Source organism: Sciurus vulgaris (assembly GCF_902686455.1).
Source record: "Sciurus vulgaris genome assembly, chromosome: X".
Classification (NCBI taxonomy): domain Eukaryota; kingdom Metazoa; phylum Chordata; class Mammalia; order Rodentia; family Sciuridae; genus Sciurus; species Sciurus vulgaris.
Window position 1 is genome coordinate 4,664,136 of NC_136471.1, and position 18,334 is coordinate 4,682,469.

Sequence of the window (18,334 nt, forward strand, 5' to 3'; positions counted from 1 at the left end):
CGCTGTGCCGTCTGGGCCGCCGGGATTTAGGGTGTCCAAGGCTGGCAGACTGAGCGCGCAGTGGGCACCAGGGGCTAGAGCTCCCCACGCCTTCCTGGGTTCCTGCAGAGGGTCCTGGAAACACAACCCCCTCCCCCATCGCCTGCATTTGCCCTCGGGTCCCAAGCAGCTCCAAGCCGCTTGGAGGCAGCCGCCCCCGCCCCCTGCCTCTGCGTCCCTTTCCCCTTCCCTCTCTGCAGCCTCCTGGGAAACAAAGGGGCTTTTTATAAAGCGGATTGTTGGCGGCGGCGGCGGCGGCGGCGGCGGCGGGGGTGGGAAGGAGGGGGGATCTATAAAGACAAGAAGAGGTGGGAGGGAGGGAAGGAAAGAAGCTGCGAGGCCTCCAGGGGCCCAGGGCTGTGGTGGTGTCTGGGAAGCCCCGGCGGGTGCACGGTAGACCCCGCCCGGCCGGTGGGCACCAGGGCGGCAGTAAGCGCCTGCCAAGAACTGAGCGGCAAGCCGTTGTGATGCTGCCCGCCGGCTCACAGCAGTCAGGGAACACATTCCCCTGCTGTGGACAGGGGCTGATGGGGGTGGCGTGATTCCCGAGGTGGTCTCCCCTGGGAGACCTAGACCCTCCACCTAGTCAACTCTTTCAAAATCGCTTGGGCTCAGGGAGACTTCGCGTCTTTGTTACAGCGCGGTTATCTCTTGCAAGCTCGGATCGCTAGCCCTCACAATGTCCCGAGAGCCGGCCTCGGTGGGCTATGCAAAAACAGCCCTGGAGACAGCGCCCTGAGGGGTTTCTTCTGCTGCCAAACAACGACAAGCCACCCCAGCAATGGGAGTCCCTTTTCCCTATGTCCCCTAGCTACTCCGTGCTCCCGCCCGCGCACACACCCACACTCAGGGTGCCGGGGCTCAGCCGCACCCAGCTGTAGGAACGCGGTGGGTAGTGAATCTCTCGGCCAGAGGCGCGTCTGTTTGCTCAGGTTCCGACGGCTTCGGGGCCGAGTTTTCCGGCAGGCTGATCCTATTAGAGTCCGCTCAGTCCAAATTTAATCACGGATCAGAATCAGACATCAATCCCAGCTTTCCAGGAGGCTTCGGACACAGTGCATCGGATGGAGCCTGGACCAAGCCAACTGGCGGAGAAAGTATTTGGCGGCGCTCCCGGGGGGCTTCCCGCCCGCCCCAGCTGGCGCCGGGCGCCCAGCTCTGCTGCCGCGCAGATACGGGAGCCCGGAACGCTGAGTCTGGCACAGTGGCGGCCGGAGCGCGGGGTGGAAGACCAGTAGGGGCTTCCTCCAGCCGCTAGATCCTCTCAGGGCTGCTCTCCCGAGGAGGAGTTGGCAGGGGAGGGAGCACCGGGCAGCGGGCTCGGCGCGCGCACACTCCACACTCCCGCTCCGAGGCGGCAAACCAGGTTGGGGCGGGAGAATGTTTCCCTCAGTGCCCACTGCCCACCGCCCACCGGCCCGGCTTCGGGACCTGGCATGCAAAGGCAGAGTAGCCAGTGGCACCTGGGCTGTGAGCGGCCCAGGGGTGCTGCTATGGAGTGGGAGCCTCCCAGTAGCCCAGCGCAGCCCGAGGAGCCCGCGCAGTTTGCGCTGCTCAACCTTCCCTCCCGGGTATATAGCTGCCTCCGCGGGATTTCAGACGCCCGGTGGGCGCCGAGGAGCAAGCAGAGGCCGAGGCCCCAGGGCGATGCGAGCTGCGCTCAGCCTGGTTGGGCTGGTCTGAAAGGGGGATGGCCACCCTCAGCGCCAGGTGGGCCGTGTGGTCAAAGCAAACTTTGGGGTCCCCCAGCTCACAGCACCCCAGGGTCCCGTATCTTTAACCACGAGGACTCTTAAGTGGGGGCCCCAAGTGTACCCTGGAGCCCCCAGAGCAGTTGGACCTCCCTAGCCCGTCCTCACCCTTACCGTGTTGCGGAGCTCCGGCGGCGGCCAGGGCAGTGCCCGAGGGGCGGGCGGCCGCCGGCGAGGGCAGCCTGGCCCCAGGCGCCCGCCGAATGGCCCAGCACGATTGCAGATCACCCCCTGGCTAGCGGCCGGTGCCCCCGCGCCCGCCCGCCGCCGGCTGCTTCAGCTCGCGGCCAAGTTCATGCTGGCGGCGCTGCAGTGGCGGCCTCAATCTGCTCGCTCCATTCCCACCGCCCGGCTCCGCGCCGCGCGCCCGGAAGGTGGAGTTTCGGGGGTTTAAGTTACTGATAGGCATTTCTCACTGCTGTGTCACTCGAGGAGGAGGAGACACGCACGCCGCACACTCACACACCCTCACACTCACAGCGACGAGCGGCTTTGGTCTTAAAGGAGAAGCTGCGCTGCCCTGCCCGCGACCCCGCCGGCCTCGAGCCTGGAAACACTGGGTTTCCAGGCCGCGATGAGGCTAAAGACAGCCACAGAGCAGCGGTTTCTCAAGGGGCCTCCCAGGACCTCCATTCAGTTTTTAAAAAGGGAAAGTCACCACAGACAGGCTGGCTTCCCTGTGGCCACCTCATTTTTCCAGTTAACTCGAACTGGGGTAACATATATGTGTGGGGAAGACCAAAGGGGTGCAAGGGGCTCGGGTGCACTCACCTCAGCGCTTCTCACGCTGTGGAGGATGGCCTGTGCCCTCGGAGTCAGGTGGCTCGCCTAGATGGTGTGCTGATGGGGACAGGAGACATCAGTGTGACCGAGCACCCCTGGGCGCAAGCAGACAGAGCCTACCCGAGGGTCGCGGAATCGGTCCGGCGCGCTAGGAAACCCAAGCCTCAGGCAGACTCCCCGCGTGTGGGAAGAGCGAAATCGTGAGCCCTGGGTGCTCCGCACTCACGTAGGGAGAACCGGGAGAGTGGGAGAGCAAACACTCACCAGCTCCGGGGCGAGATAATGCTTCAGACTCACAAGAGACCAAGAGAGACAAAGGGAGAGCAGAGACTGAGAGACAGAAACCAAGAGAGGCACTGACATAGAGAGGTAGAGAGACACGTGGATGGAGAAGGGAGGGGGCAGAATCCACCAGAGAAAGGGAAATGATAGATTACTGGAGGACTCCTATGCGTCCCAGAGACGGGATTCTCATCCAAAAGTAGCGCATTTACACCCTTTCCCCATTCCCCCTCTCAGCAGAACCAGACTCAGGACTAGTGTCCCCGCTCCCTTGGAGAGAGGTGCTCACCTGCAGTGGGTGGCTACTGGGTGGGTAGAGGCTGTCCCTCTGCCCACGCGTCTGTCCTCTTGCTCACCGGCTCGCGCCTGGACGGCCAAACAAATCGACCTACAGTGGTGGTAGCAGGGACCAGACTTCTCAAGTGGTGGATAATGAACTGCACCCACCTCACCCCTACTCCGCCTGTCCGGTGTCCCACTCTCCACTCCCTGATCCCTTCCTCGCGCTCTTGGCACGGACGCTTTCGGTGTTGCCGGCGGGTGAGCTTATTCAGGAACCCAGGCGCACAGGGCTGTCCCGGTCTCCACCACCCTACTGGCTCAGAGCAGGAGAAGCTCCTGGCCAAGCTGGACTAAACTGGCCCTCTCTGTGGGGCTATTCCGGGGACGACACCTGTGGCTTTTGCAGGAGCACGGGTTCCTTGCAAGCTGCTTGACCAGTCAGTGCGCCCTATCTGCCTTCTGCCATGGAGCGGAGGCTGGTGAATCCCCTCCCCCATCCCTGGGTGCTGGGTTGCACCCCTTCTCCATGGTTCCCGCCACAGGTGCGTTTACTAACCTGGACTTCTCTGGGCGGCAGCGGCGGCAGGGGTTGAGAACCAGGGAACGCCTCCTCCACTCCGACAGCAGCAGCTCTCTGCTCTGGGTACCTCTGAGTAGAGACCTGACGCTCAGCCGAGCCGCAGGCCATGAATAAAGGGGTGGGACAGCCGCCCGCTCAGCCCCTCCTTCCCTCCACGCCCACTCCCTAGGCCCTCAGAGAGCGCCGGGGGGTCCCCTCCAAGAATCCAGCAGAATCCCTTGCCGGGCTATGTAGGCTCTCCTCCAAGGGTCTGACGAGTTCGCTAGTGGAAGAGTGGCGTCTGGGCCCTACCTCGAGGTACAAGTGCCCCACGCAGCAGGCGCTTATCTCCCGACTTGGTGAGGCGGGGTGCGATGCTCCACCGAGCGGTTAGGAAGGAACCTACCTTGGCCTGACCCAAACCTGTCTGCTTTGGAGCAGCAGGCGACAGGAGAGGATATTGTTCTCTGATGACTGAACTAGTTGAGCTTCATACCTTCAAGACCCCACAAGACAGAAAGTCATCCCAGGGCAACTACCAGCGCCCTCCTGGAGCTGAGAGAGCTTTGGAGTCTCTTGAAAAAAGTGAAATGGAGGTTGATCATGTCTATCACGGAGCATTGGTCGGAGGCTTCAGATTCCACTCCCTGAATGTGCATTAGCCAAGGAGGTGGAAGATGGGGATGAGGTTCTGTTCCCAGTGCCTTGCCCAAGCCTCATGCCACTCTGCTTCCCCAGGGAGGCAGTGATGCTCATGACCTCAAGTGTCCTGGAAAGACTGAAATCACAGCTGCAAGCCTGGCACCACCACTTCAACGGTCTCTAATCATTTCAAACTGAGCTGAGCTCCTGCCTTGCCTATCGTCCACCATCTCTGCTCCTGATAGCAGCATCCTCTGAGATACCCAGGCCAACACTCTGGAGTGTTCTGTGGTTCTTCTCTTTTGCTCACGTGCCCTATCCAGCCCAGCAGACAATTCTATTGTCTTCATTTTCAAAACACACCCACGGTTTCAGCCTTCTCTGCTGTTCCCCAGCTACCCACTGCTCCCAGTCTCCAATATCTTCTGCCTTGTTTACTCCAGTAGCCACCTAGCAGACTGCACTGCTTCTTTCTTCCCTTCAGTTCTCCCCTTCCCTCTGTACAAAATCATGCAGTATCTCTCCATTTCACACTGAATCAAACCAAAATGCTTCTTTTGGCCCGTGGGGCCCTGCAGGACATGCTTCCCTGTCTCCACCATCTGGAAGACATCATAGTCCCACTTGCCCTGTTCACCCTGCTTCAGCCACACGGGCCTCCTGACTCTTCCTCACACACTAGGTACATTCCCACCTTAGGGCCTTTGCACTAGCTGTTCCCTTGAACTGGAATTCACGGGCTGGCTCCCTCATTTCCTTTAGTCTTGAAACAAATGTCACCTGGCCACCCTGTGTAATGTTTCAAAGCCCACACCCATCTCTGGCACTTCCTCTCCCCTTCCCTGCTTTGTTTTCTCGCCAGTACTCACCAGCAGCTGCCTCTTCTGTAGGTTATAGTGGTGCCTTCAGTGCCTGCTGTATTCACTGCAGTGTTTCCAGCTCCTAGCACAGTGCCTGGCAGGGAGTAGCTGCTCAATGAATGGTAATAGATGCTGTTTTCCTGCAGCTTTTCAGGAGACTGTGGGGGCCACAGGATTATGCACACACTGGGAAAGGGGTCCTTAGCTGTCATCACATTTTAAGGAGATCCCAGACCTAAACAAAGGTTAAGAGGGAAGGAGGCAAGGCAAAGAGCTTCATGTTAGCACCAGGAAACCAGCCTTGGACCACATTACCAAGGAACACTGTGGACCAGATCATGCTGGTGGCAGTCTCACAGATAGCTGCCCAGGTACAAAAAGAGACTGTCAGTTACTGTTGGAAACAAAGATTTCCTGTAGTTGTCACCTAGCACACTCCAAGGTTGAAGGAGAAATGGGAGAGGAAGACAGAGAAAGAAGCCAACTGGGGCTTTCTCCTTACTCAGTAGACAGGCTAACAGAGCCAGGACCCTTTTTCATCCAAGATGCAGGACCTCATCTTGTGCCAACAGTATATCTTCCTCCCTTTCCATAGGCCTCACCTGCATTTTATCTGCGGGAGTCTGCACCTGCCAAGGTATAAGCAACAGTCATCTCCAGGCTGTAAATGAAGAAATGGGAGAATCAGAGAGGTGGAAAAATATGTCCAGCAGCACACAGCTCCAAAATGGCAGAGCAGTAACCAATTGGGCCTCAAAGCTTGGACCACTACCACTTGCTACATGGCCACCTGTTTAATGTGTATAGTTCTGGCCTTAGTGCCCTGGTGAGGAGAGGATATCCCGTGTGGGGTCTCAAGGAGCTGCCCTTTTCCTAGGGAGTCTCCTGGCCCTGTTGCTGAGTGGGTGCCAAGCAAAAGGTTGAAGCCTGAGCTACTGGGGTTCAGGGGCACCATGCCAAGGCACATATGGGCCCTGTCTTTAGTCTGACCCAAGCTTGGAGCTCCATGGATTTGAAAACAATCAGCAACCACCTGTCATTTGTAGTCATATTCCTGTGAACTTATGCCAACTCTTCCCAAGTTCATATGACAAATGCAGAGAGCTTAACTGGGTAGCCTGTGGAATTCTGTGTGTGGCCTACACAGGTAGGGGCCCATGGAGAACACTCATGCTGACTGAAAAGATAAAAACACCTACTGGCTCTATTCATCATCACTCTCTTGCTCCCAAACCTCCTGTGGCTCCCTACTGCTGACGGAACTAAATCCAACTCCTCAGCTTGGCATTCAAGGCCCTCCATAGGCAGGCACCAGCCTCTATTTCCAGATTCTTCTTTTGGTGCTTTTGAACATGACCCTGGGCCTCCTGCCTGGCTGAATTGCTGTCTGGACACCTAGTGATTCCTGCTTCTTCCCACTTGTGCACCTTTATGCTTGCAGTTCTCACGCCAGCTCTTCTGCTGAAATCCTGCCTGTCCTTAGGGGTGCATCTCAAAGTCCTCTTCCTCCTGAAGCTGGGTCCAAGTTCCATCACAACACCAGCACCCTTCCTCCCTTGAACTGTCTGGGAGGTCCTGAACTGTCTTTTTCTGATTCTTCTGTGTTTAACAGTTTGACAGTGTTTGGCAGGAGGGTTCCCCCTACAGACTCCATGTTGAACTCATGACTGACCTTCAGTGGGGGCAAAGTGGGACTTGGGGTGCCCTCTAGATGGTGGAATTAGGACCTGCAGAGGGGAGGTAGGCGTTACAGGACTCAGCGCATGCTCAGATGCTCCTGGTTGTACCCACAAGAAGGTCACTACCTCCCCCTGCTCCCCTGGCTCCCAGTCCTGCAGCCACTCAAGCAACAGCATAGCCACAGCCCCCAGGCTCTTGAGCTCCAGGGGCCACTGCCTTGGGTCAGGTGGTTGGGTCCTTGTGTGCACACAGCCCAGGTCCAGAGAACTGTGCTCAGTGACCACAGTGGGCTGGAAGCTACAACCGAAGGGAGGATGTGCACAGGCCAGTGTGGAGGAGGCACAGGGTGGCCACTACCCCATGCAGGGGCAGCATGGGATCCTGATGTGGGAGGCAGGAACTGCTGGTGGATAGCCAGGCTCTGCTGCCTGCTGGCTGCGTCACCTCCTGAGCCTCCTGGGTCTCACTGGTCAAATTGGGTCATGATAGTGCCTACCTTATTTGGGCACAGACAGGGTCACAGTTCCCCCATGTGCTGGACTGCTTTTGGCAGGGTGCCTGCCCATAACTGGTAATGTCAAAGAAGAGGGTGTGATTATCCCAAACACCCCCAAACACCCCCAGGAACAGGAGCCAGGCCTTGAATCTTACCAAATGATATACATTTAAGTGAGTTCAGGTCTGCATGTAGGGCCAGACAACTTTTGATTCTGGACAACTCTGCAAGTGCCCCTCGAGAAGCCAGACACAAACACTGTAGCGGATGCATGGCATTTTGCCCTGGTGAGAGGAGGAAAGCCTCTAGGAAATGAGTTGAATGATCTCTCTTTGGTGTTTTCTTTAACAATTTTCATTTTCTTGGGGATGTTGTCGGTTGTAAGCATTTCTAACAAGCACAATGGAAACAAATGGGAAATTGTTAAAATATTGATTGTAATTTCCTGGCGACTTCACTGATTTAAAAAATAGAAACCTTTAAGAAAAAAGCCCTCATTAGCCAGTGAACAGTTAATTAAGGGGCTGTAGAACTGCTTGCATCGATTTCACCATGAAACCAGAAAACTGTGGATGCAAGTCCATTTTTCCATGCATAGCTCCTTGCTTACCATGAATACTGCTTCCAGAATGCCATGGGTGACACCACCAAAGTGTACATAAATATAAGGAATGGCCATTTAAATAGAGATGGATAAACAATTTAGGGAATTAATGTAAATCCAGATGGCTGCCAGTTTTCCTCTTGTACCATACATACAATTGAAAGATATTGTCAAAGCCCTTATCGACACAAAGTATGCAGATGGCTTGCTAATTATTACTCTTCATGCAATCACATTGTTCCTGATAGCACAGGCGACTCAGGACCCACATGGGAAGAGGCTCTATCTACTGCTCTAGGACCCTTCAGAACATTTGTGATTTTGTGATTAAAAAAAATAAAACAAAACAATGAAACTCTGGCCTGTGGCTGTCCTAGCAACCAGCTGGGCTGCTGCAGCACCGTGACCACAACCATGCAGAAGGTTAATATGACCTAACACCAGGAGACTAGCCAGGACTGGTATCCCGCAGGCATACTGGCTAGGACATCTGGAGAAACACCCAATGTGCTCTAGGTGATCTGGGTTTCAAAAACAAATTCACATTAACAAAAAATAAAGCAGCTAATACTTGAGAGCACACCAACTTGTGCCAGGCTCTATGTGCCAGGCTTCACATTTTTGAGTTAAATGAAGCCAAGTAACAACTAATTTCAGAGCTGAGTAAGGTGAGGCTCAGAGAGGTTAAGCAACTTGTTGGAGATCACACAGTTACTCAACATGCAATCAAGATTTCAGTGTCCTAGTCAATCGGAAACTGAGCAGCCTCAGTAGCAAACAGTAGCACAAAGCTCACCAGGAGAGGGAAGTACCATGCACTTCACACTTTGGGCTCTGTGCCTGTACTGTCTGGCTTGCATCAGCTTGTGAGAAAGGACTGTCACATTTTCAGAAATTTTGTTGCCCTGCTGGTGGCACATTGGTAGCTTGAAATTGGCCATAGTGGGAGCAGTTACACCATAGAAATGGGCAAATGCCACAAATTTGAATTGGTTGTTAAACATTTACCAACGCATCATTGCATGCAGTTGTCAGAGTCAGACTGTCTGATTCAAATCCTTGCCCCACTGCTTACTAACCATGGCCTGAGCAAGTTTACTAGTTTGAGAAACAGAGAAAACAATATGCCCACCCCATCAGGATGTTGCAAATTGTTAAATATAATAATTCACGTAAATCATCTAGGATAGTAAAATCATGCCCCGTACGATAATATTTCAATCAATGACTGACTGCACATACATATCCCATCAGATTATAAGGGAGTTGAAAAATTCTCATCACCTACTGATGCTATAACCATCATAACCTTGGAGCATAACATACCTCTCACAGTTATCTGCTTCCAACATGTAATGGTGGGACAAGCCTATGATACACATTCCCATTGCAAACAGGAGAAATGGGAAAGATGATAGGGGTCATGGCTGTAGAGAAAGTCTAAAACATAGCATGGAAAATCCCATTGGATTTCAAGGCTTCAGAATGAGCCTCTTTGATCTGATGCTTCGTCCTCCAGGTTTGTCCCCAGCCTCCACAGGAACATCCCTTGTAGTGGACACAGCAAACCACTCATTGTTCTGAAGCACTCTGTACTTTCACACCTCCATGCTGTGCACATGTTGTTCCCTCCAGCAGCAAGAGGCCTCCTTTCCCCACCACTTGGCTGTCCATGAGTCCTCATCTGTGAGGCCTTCTTTGACCCCTCCTCCCTGAGGCCCAGGAGTAGGAGCTGTCCTACTTGTAAAAAAATAAAAATAAAAATAAATACCATCTCTAGCACTCATATGACCACCAGTGCAGCCTTCACCATCCTGGCTTGCGTCCGTTGATCCACCTGTTCTCTCAGTAGACTAGGTACTACCTGAGCTCAGGCACCAGTTCTCCTTTTATCATGTTTTGGAAGCACAGGGTCCAGCGCAGAACTGGTGCACAATATATAAATGCCTTCATATGCACATGATCAAATGCACAAAGGAACCTTTCTAGATTACCTACTGTGTGTAGAGCATTGAACTTGGGCTGTCCACTCTTGGGGAGGGAAGAGGAGGGAGAAGGACAAACTATCTCAAAGTCAGTCATGACAGCACCCACACTTATATGTTGAACTCCTGAACACTAGGACTTCAGTTGTGTGTCCTTAGAAATAGGACCATTGCAGATGGAATTAGGATGGCGTCATACTGGAATAGGTTGGGCCCCACACATAAGAGCTGGAAGGGCCCTTAGCTGCAGGCACTGACACCTGACATATATTAGCTTGTGGCATCATCACATTGGCCCTATGCAGGACAACTTACCATGGTGTAAAAGTCAGCACTTAGGAGTATGTAAGTGTGGTTTGAATCCAGGCTTTGCCACTCACTATCTATATGACTTTAGGCAGCTTACTCAATCTGTCTGTGCTTGTATTTCCTCAGCTGTAAATGGGGCTATGATGGTACCTACCCTTAGAATTAGTGTGGGGTTCAATGAGTTAGTATCTGCCAGATGTTAGCTATCATTCAGATATAGCCAATGCCTAACTAGATAGCCTAGTATCTGCTGCCACTGCAGAATATTGCTGTAATCAAAACATGCTTCTCTGCCCTGGAACAGGTATGGGCATAGGACCACTCTCGCTCTCAAGTGAGGCACTTCTATCCTGTACACAAGGTAACTTTGGTATATCAACAAGTAACATGTCCATAAGTACAAATGAACATGTATACATGAGCAGAGGGCAAGCCCTGAAATGGCTAGTGATGCTAAGTGTCTGGCAGCGTCAGACCTATTCAATGAGATCTCTGGCCTGGGAGGCAAGCTCCTGGATTTTTTAAAAACTTTTTTACTTGTAGAAGGACACACTATCTTTATTTCACTTATTTATTTTTACGTGGTGCTGAGGATCGAACCCAGTGCCTCGAACACATGCTAGGAAAGTGCTCTACTCCTGAGCTACAACTGCAGCCAAGCCCTGGGTTTTTGACTTTGTTCTGCAAGTGGCTTGTGTGGGACCTGGGACATGAATTTCTGCTCTCCCACAAGCTTGAATCTCCTCTCTCAAGCATTTTCCAAGGAGTCCCTTTGCCAATCTACCCTGGAAGTCAAGAGTTTGGTCCTGGACTGTGAGTGGTCACCATTTTTGTTGGTTCTATAGTATGCCTCCACCATCCTGCCTTACTGTCACATAGGGTGGCTGCCAGCAGGGAAGCCCTGATGCCTTGGGGACTGAGTGTAGATGCCACTGGGTGCAATTTAAGTAACAAAACCAAAGGACAAGGAAGTGGCTTGCTACTCTTTCCAGTCAGCTGGGGCATTTGTCTCCCTGGCACTTTCTCCTGAGTTGAGAAGTGAGTAAGGCCAAAAGATGCTTTGCTCCCAAGTGCATTCCTGTGAGAAGGGCACACATTACCCGCTTAGTGCCTCAGGAGGCAGATGCAGAGTGGTTTCCTGACCTGGAGATGCTGCCTGAAGCACTTCTAAGATAGCACTATATGGAGAATTACGGTACTGGGCAGTTGCCAGGAGGAAGAGAGTGTGTGCTTTACATGGGACTGAAATGTCCCTGCTGTTCACAGAAAGGAGATTCAGAGAAGAAGGTAAAATTGGGGCCTTTTGCAGCAGCCAAATTTCCATCTCATTGCCGTGTGCTGGAAACGTGATGCCCAGAGCTGGTGATGCCCAGAGCTGGATCACTCAGCCTGGTGTCATATTGCATCAACTGCAAAACAAACAGTTTTAGTAATCAAATCCCTAGGACCTGGTAGCAGATGCCTGGCTTGCTAGGAAAGCCATGGTGCCTGATTTTAGAACTGTGGAGGTCCATGTAAGCTACCTATGGTGACACCCTGACCCTTATAGTGGACATCTAGAAGCTTCCCTCAGGTAGCCATGCAGGGCTCAGCTTCTTCCCTGCCCTGACCCTGTTCCTAGCTTTGCCCCACAGAAGCCATTTCAGTATGCTGGCCTATCCTGTAAAGCCACAGTCACGCATTGACTGCTCATTTCTGAAGAACCAGCATGGCAGCATGCCACTTTACAGGCACCTCCTTGCCATGCCACTCTGTGGGCTCAGTGAGGCTAGGAGAACCAAGAACAGAAGGCTCATGAAGCTTCAGGCTAGGCAGAGGCTGGGAAAATCAGAGAAGAAGCCTTGAAGAAGCTTCTATAACCCTAAGCAACTGTGTTCACGAGGGGCCACGTTTCTCCAGTAGGATAAACAGCAAGTAGAACATTTCCTACCCTGACAGAGGCCAGAACTAGCTGTCCCTTGCCAAACTCCATGCCAACTCCATTGCTCTCCGCTCAGGGCTTGTTCCTGCTAATGAAATGGCTATTCTGCCAGTGTAACATTACTTAGCGATTTATTAGTAATTATTGATTTTCTATTGTGGTTTTCTGGGACTGTGGGACGGAGCAAATCAAAGGCATCCTGCCTGTAGATCTCCATCCATTCGCTCCAGGCCAGAAGCTCAGATGAAAGTAGCTTAAGCACAGCCAAACACACTTGGAGAGGTGAGCAGTGTTGTTCTGCTGCTCAGTGTCCACTCACTGTTTCCTGAAGAACCCTCACTCTGCTTCCCCTGAAGCCCCAGTTGCAGATGCGAGCAGTTAGGACTTTGAGTTGAGTTTTTTTCATGGCCCTAACTGATACTGTTTCCACCTCCTAAGACTTACCCCTGTATCCTTGCTTCCCAAAGGCCTCCACCCTTTTCTTCCTCTTAAAGGATGGCTATTTCTTCCTGATGGTCCATTGTCCCTCAGCTTGCAGAATGGTAGCCTCCCAACTCTGAATGGATGCAGGACACTTTGAGTCAGCTTTGTCTGTATTATCTTGTGACTTTGCTTAAAGTGTGAAAGAGTGGGGGCTGGGGATATAGCTCAGTTGGTAGAGTGCGTGTCTCACATGCACAAGGTCCAGGGTTCAATCCCCAACACCACACACACAAAGAGTCTGCAAGGGTGGTGATTCGCATCACACCCTTGTTCAACCCATCTGTATGGCTCCAGCAAAAACCAGATGGAGCATGGCAGATGATGGTGAACTGCTATAGTAAACAAAACCTGGCAGTTGCCTCAGTTGTAGCTGCACTGCTGCACTGATGTGCTGTCTTCACTGAAACACACCAAACACCCCTTGGCACTTGGTCTGGAGAATGCATTATTTTAATTCTCATCAATAATTGGGATTACAAGCAGGTTGCATTTTCCTGAGAAGTCCAGAGGTATATAGGTACTCTCTTACCCTGAGGGTATAAGAAGTTTGTTTTTTGCTCTCTGCTAACAAAGTAGTCTGTGAAGATCTTGATCTTCTTGACATCTCACAAAACATTGCATTAGTTCATCATATTGAAGAAACTGCTGACATCATGCTAAGTGCACCTAATGAGTATCAAATGAAAAGTAGCCTAAATGCCTTTATAAGACACATGCAAAACAGAGTTGGAGGCTCCTGTCATGTCAGTGAAATTTCGGGGGTCTGATTATCCATGGCACCTCCTCTAAGTAAAAAAGACAAATAAATAACTTTATCTTGAACCATCTTTCACTAATTGAGACACAGCACTTGGTGAATCTTTTTGGATTTTGGAGATATAGACTTCAGTTGGGAATTATGCTCCAACATATTTATTGGGCTAATCAGAAGCTTGTCAATTTTGAGTAGGACTTAGAACAAGATAGGACCCTGAAGTGGATCCAGGCTGAAATATGAGCTACTCTCTGACTTGAGCCTAGTGACTCATCAGATCCAATGGTGGTAGAGAATGCTGAGTTGAGTCCTTGGCAAGCTCCAATAGGAAAGCCAAAGAGCAGGCCTCCAGGACCTGGTTTGCAAGGTCATGCCTTCTGTGGCAGAAACCTGCTCTGTTTTTCCCCCCATAATGGGAATTGAACCCAGAGCCTTGTGCATGCCAGGCAAGTGTTCTTTCACTGAGCTACATCCCTAGCTTAAGCATTGTTCTCCTTTTGTAAAACAGCTCCTGAGGTGCTACTGGACCCTGGTAGAGAATTAGTGTTTGGTCATGAAACCCCAGATAATTATAGGACTATAGTTCACAGAAAATACTGTCACAACAGTGAGTGAACTATCACAACAGTGAGTGAACTGTCACAACAGTGAGTGAACTCCATCATGATGCAGGTATATATTAGACCTATTAAATTATAAGGTCAAGAAAGCACACCAGCGATCCATTGTATAATGAAAATGGTAATTTGACTTTGGATCCATTTTCCTGGATTTAGCGTATACATAGATTCAATGGCTGATGTATGCTGCCGTGTCCCCAAAGCTGGAATGCGTAGATCAAAGGGTATATATAAGAGTTGGCCTTCTCACCATCACTCCAAGATCTGCTTTTGGACTTTTTGCTTCCTGTCTCTAAGACCTAGTGTCTGCCAGATTAGAGGTTCTTGTTTGATAGGTGAAAATGCTACCACCAAGGGCCACAGTAATGATTCCATTGATCTTGAAGCTACAGTGACCCTATGGTCAGTTTGGGTTTTTCATGACAGTAAGCCAGTAGGAGAAGAAAGAGGAGTTAGAGTTACTGACAGACAATGAGTGCACACAGGAATATATTTAGAGCCCAGGGAATTCAATGGTGGGGGTGGTTCTTAGCACTTCTATGTCCAGTGCTAAAGGTGGATGGGCAGGAACTGTAGCTCAACCAAGGGCAAGGCACCTAAGGTTTTAGTTTCCTTTGGGGATATAGGCCTAAGCCACTTCCATGGGCAAGCAACACAGACCAATCAAAGTGCTGGCCTAGCAAAAGACTTTTCTAGAATAGAGGGTGGAGGAGGGAGATAGTGAACACAAATTGAGACCTAGGTACCAGCTTTGGTACCAGTCATCATCACTATTTCATTAACCCTCTGGCATTAAGTCTTTGCAAATATTGCAGATGGCCACTACCTTGAAACGGTTCTGGGATAGATTGGCTTGGGACCTCACATATCTTAAGGAAGAAGTGAGAGCATTTTTTCTTCTCAGATATGGAGGCCCCATATTGTAATAATGGAGCTGGGCATAAATAAATTTGAGTGGTACAAGGAATGGACTATATCAGACATCCTTTGTGACTCACCTCAGACTCTCTTGGCCTCACCCATCCTTTAGTTCACTCACTGTTGTGACAGTATTTTCTGTGAAGACCCCCACTACCTCCACACTGATGCCATGCCCCTGATAACCGTTTCCCTCCTTCCAGTGGGCTTCTCTCACGTCAAGATGGGTCATTGGGGAACTTATTCAGTACTCATACATGGAGGCATTGACACCCCATAGGATGGTTGCTTCTCTTTTCCTTCTCTCATAGATGATCCTGAGATGCACTTCATATAACTTTGCAGGTAGTCCCGGAAATTTAAGCAGCCAGTTGCCTTTCATGGCAGCCAACTTGATAAACACATTCCCGTATTGGTTTCTGTTCATTACTTTCTCACCACTCACCTTGCTCCCTGGAATCACTCACCTACAAGTGTACTCACATGTAAGCCTTTGTCTTTGAGTCTACTCTCTGGAGAGGTGTAGATTAAGAGAATAAGCAGCTGCCTGTCCTCACTGAGTTCCCGGTCTGGATGGGGGAGATAAACAGGACATTTAAATATTGGTATGGTGTGTACCATCCAGGACTGTGCCCAGTGCAACCAAAGTACAAGGGAGCAGAGCAGCCCTCAATAAGCTGTGGGGAGGGCTTCCCTGAATTAGGCTGGTTCAGGTGACATATGAAGCATGAGTAGAAAGGCAATCAATGGGAAGGGGTGTTGGTCAGTGTTTTTTTGTAGGGTAAGGGATGCATCAAAACTTGCTGAACGTTTCAGGTTTGGAAATAGTATATGGCGTGGTTTTGAGGTGAGGGGACATGGAGGCAGCCAGAACAGAGCACACTTTCTAGAAGAAGTGAGGCTCTGAAGGGGATGAGATAGGATGGAGTCTAGAATCTAGGGGTACACATTAACCATCCCCAGGGGAAGGAGCAACTATTATTCCTAGGAGATTGAAAATAAAGAAAGAATAGAGGGAGAGGAAGCATATGGGCATTTGGAGATGGTGAGAATGATGGAGTCCTGAAGTTGTACAGCTTCAGTTTCCTCAGCTAAACCTGAGTTAAACCCACTGCTGGCAGAGTCAGGGTGGGGCTGGGGCTGGAGGAGGCTGGTGGTGAAAGCTCTGGACAGCTGCTGTGGGGGAATTCCAGAGGGATTGAGTCGGGAGCTCTGCCTGCCTACCTGCCTGTGGGGCCAGACGAATGCAGGGCTTTGCATAGAGGAAAGCCTTGAGATGTTTGCTGAACAGAGAGCTGGTTTGCCATTTGTGGCATGAATTGCTGCAAGTTCATGCTTACCCTCCACTTGACCCACACTTGACTTTCCTTCTTACTGCCACCCCCACTCTCTCAAATGTACCCCCTCTCCCACCCCCAAACCTCTTCCCAAGTTGTCCCTCATGCAGGCAACAACTGGTCTTAGATCCCCCCAAGCCACAACCCACATTCTTCAAATTGCAACCCAAAGCCCCACCTCTAAGAAGCTATCTTTGTGATTAATACTGACCATGCTCCAACCCTTCAGTAGAAGCCCCAGACTGGCCTTCTTGTCCAATGCACTCCTATAATTTCTGTTTATATCTGAATTCAGTCAGAGCCAGGAGTTAGCAGGTACCTGTCCCAGGGTCATGTTAGGATGTCCACTCTAAAAGCTAAAAATGTTAGAGGTAAGCTTTATTCAGGAGTCCCAAGACCATTCCAGAACTTCTTCAATCAAGTTCAGACATCCCCAAGAACTCCAGGGAAGGCTGCAGTTTAACTATGTGAACATTGAATTTGGACACAGAACATTATATGTGCATGTGTGTGTGCTTCTCTGTGTTCTTCTCTAGGTAGAAGTTCCATAACTTTCCTTGACTCTTTAAAAAGAACGACAATTCCCAAATAGCTCTGATCCACTGCTGCAAACCTTTGTTGGTGGACACAAGCCTGCAGTTGGTGTAACCCCTGCTCCATGTGCAGAAATGGACGAGTCACTGTGCAGCTCATTAACCATCAGTGTCAAGTCTACACATTTGAATGGTTGCTACTCCACATCCCTGGATCACTGCCAAGGCTGTTGTGGCCATAGCTACCTGCATCCAGTTAGAATCTAGTCTGTGAACCAAAGCATCCCTAATGCCACAATGGATGGATGGAATTAATAGGGAATCATTCAAGTTTATGAGTGTCATGAAAATTAATAAAAACCTAACCTGTTGTATTTGGAAGGCCTTTGAAAGTCTTTCAAGTCCAACATTTCTAGAAATGTGTTAAGTAGAGCATGAATTTTGCCAGATGTGAAGAGCTATTCCAAGAAACAAGGATTCTGAGATCAAAAGTGATTTAGGAGATGGGGCTAGGAATGTAACTCAGTGTTAGAGCACTTGCCTAGAATGCACGAGGCCTTGGAGTTCATCCCCAGCACCACAATAATATTGGGGAGTTATGGGGTTAAACAAATGTTAAGTAGTTCTTTTTCCAGCAGGACTTCTTAGCACCTTCATTATGTAATACATGCATTGAATTTTCAGAAGGGAGTTAAGGTGAACTGTTATTTCTCAACTATATTGAAAGTATCATGAAATCCATTTGCAGAGTATCAGGCAGAAAGAAGATTTCAAAGAGTCCTCCAATCCACAGGACTAAACCAACCTTTTTATTTTATAAAGGAAGAAATGGAGGCTCAGAGTAGTAAAAGGTCTTACCCAAGGTCATCTAAAAAACTATTCAGTTCTTAAAAGGAACCATAAAGGTGAGAAGGTTGGTACAGGTCAAGGTACAAACAGGCTGCCAGCCCAGTTCTGGAGGACTGAGCAAAGGCCAGGTATTCTTAGACAGGGTAGTTGTCTAGGACACAGCTACACAAAGTGTAGTCCAGGGACCAGCCTCACTGGTATTCCCTGAGAGCTTGTTAGAAACGCACAATCTCAGGCTCCTCCCCTGACCTTTCAACTCAGAATCTGCACTTGAAGAACCTCACCAGGGCATTTGATGTCACATTCAAGGGAGATATGAGGGAGTCCCCTAGTTTATTTCCAGTTTTCTGTTAGCAGGGTTTGGGTTAGAAACCGTTTCCTGAGGTTTGGAAAGTTCTCTTTAGCCCCCACCTAAGTGGAGAACTTGTTTGGATATATTGAGCCTCTTTGGGGAGAAGTAGAGGCTTGGGATACTGTCCCTGTCCTAATCTTTGGTCCTGCCCAAGCTGGCCAGCAATGATTCCATGGACACTGGTGTCTTCTTTATGTGCTGGGTCCTATCCCAAGTTCTTTATGCTTGCTCACTGTATCAGGCAGAGTTCTCCAGGGAAACTGAGTCTTCAGGGAACATATACAGATATATTGAA

The 18,334-nt window shown here is 50.4% G+C and overlaps 1 protein-coding gene and 1 long non-coding RNA gene across 5 annotated transcripts in view; both read right to left on the reverse strand.

Annotated features, from left to right (window-relative positions):
- The window catches only part of MAMLD1 (mastermind like domain containing 1), a 111,415-nt gene extending 107,705 nt beyond the window's left edge, over positions 1–3,710 (reverse strand). For 3 of the 4 annotated variants that reach the window (XM_079124293.1, XM_079124291.1, XM_079124294.1), the window contains exon 1: positions 1,905–2,164. The gene's annotated coding sequence lies outside the window, so the exon portion shown is untranslated. Of the gene's footprint in view, positions 1–1,904; positions 2,165–2,561; positions 2,631–3,144; positions 3,244–3,693 lie in introns of those variants that run through there. The other variant, XM_079124292.1, reaches the window with a different exon arrangement.
- Positions 3,711–7,195: 3,485 nt separating this feature from the next.
- Positions 7,196–11,726, reverse strand: LOC306651377. The gene is made up of 3 exons (XR_013761141.1): positions 11,373–11,726; positions 9,305–9,718; positions 7,196–7,764 (listed from the first exon to the last, which is right to left on the reverse strand). It is a non-coding gene; the product is annotated as an uncharacterized lncRNA (long non-coding RNA).
- Between the last annotated feature and the right edge of the window lie 6,608 nt (positions 11,727–18,334).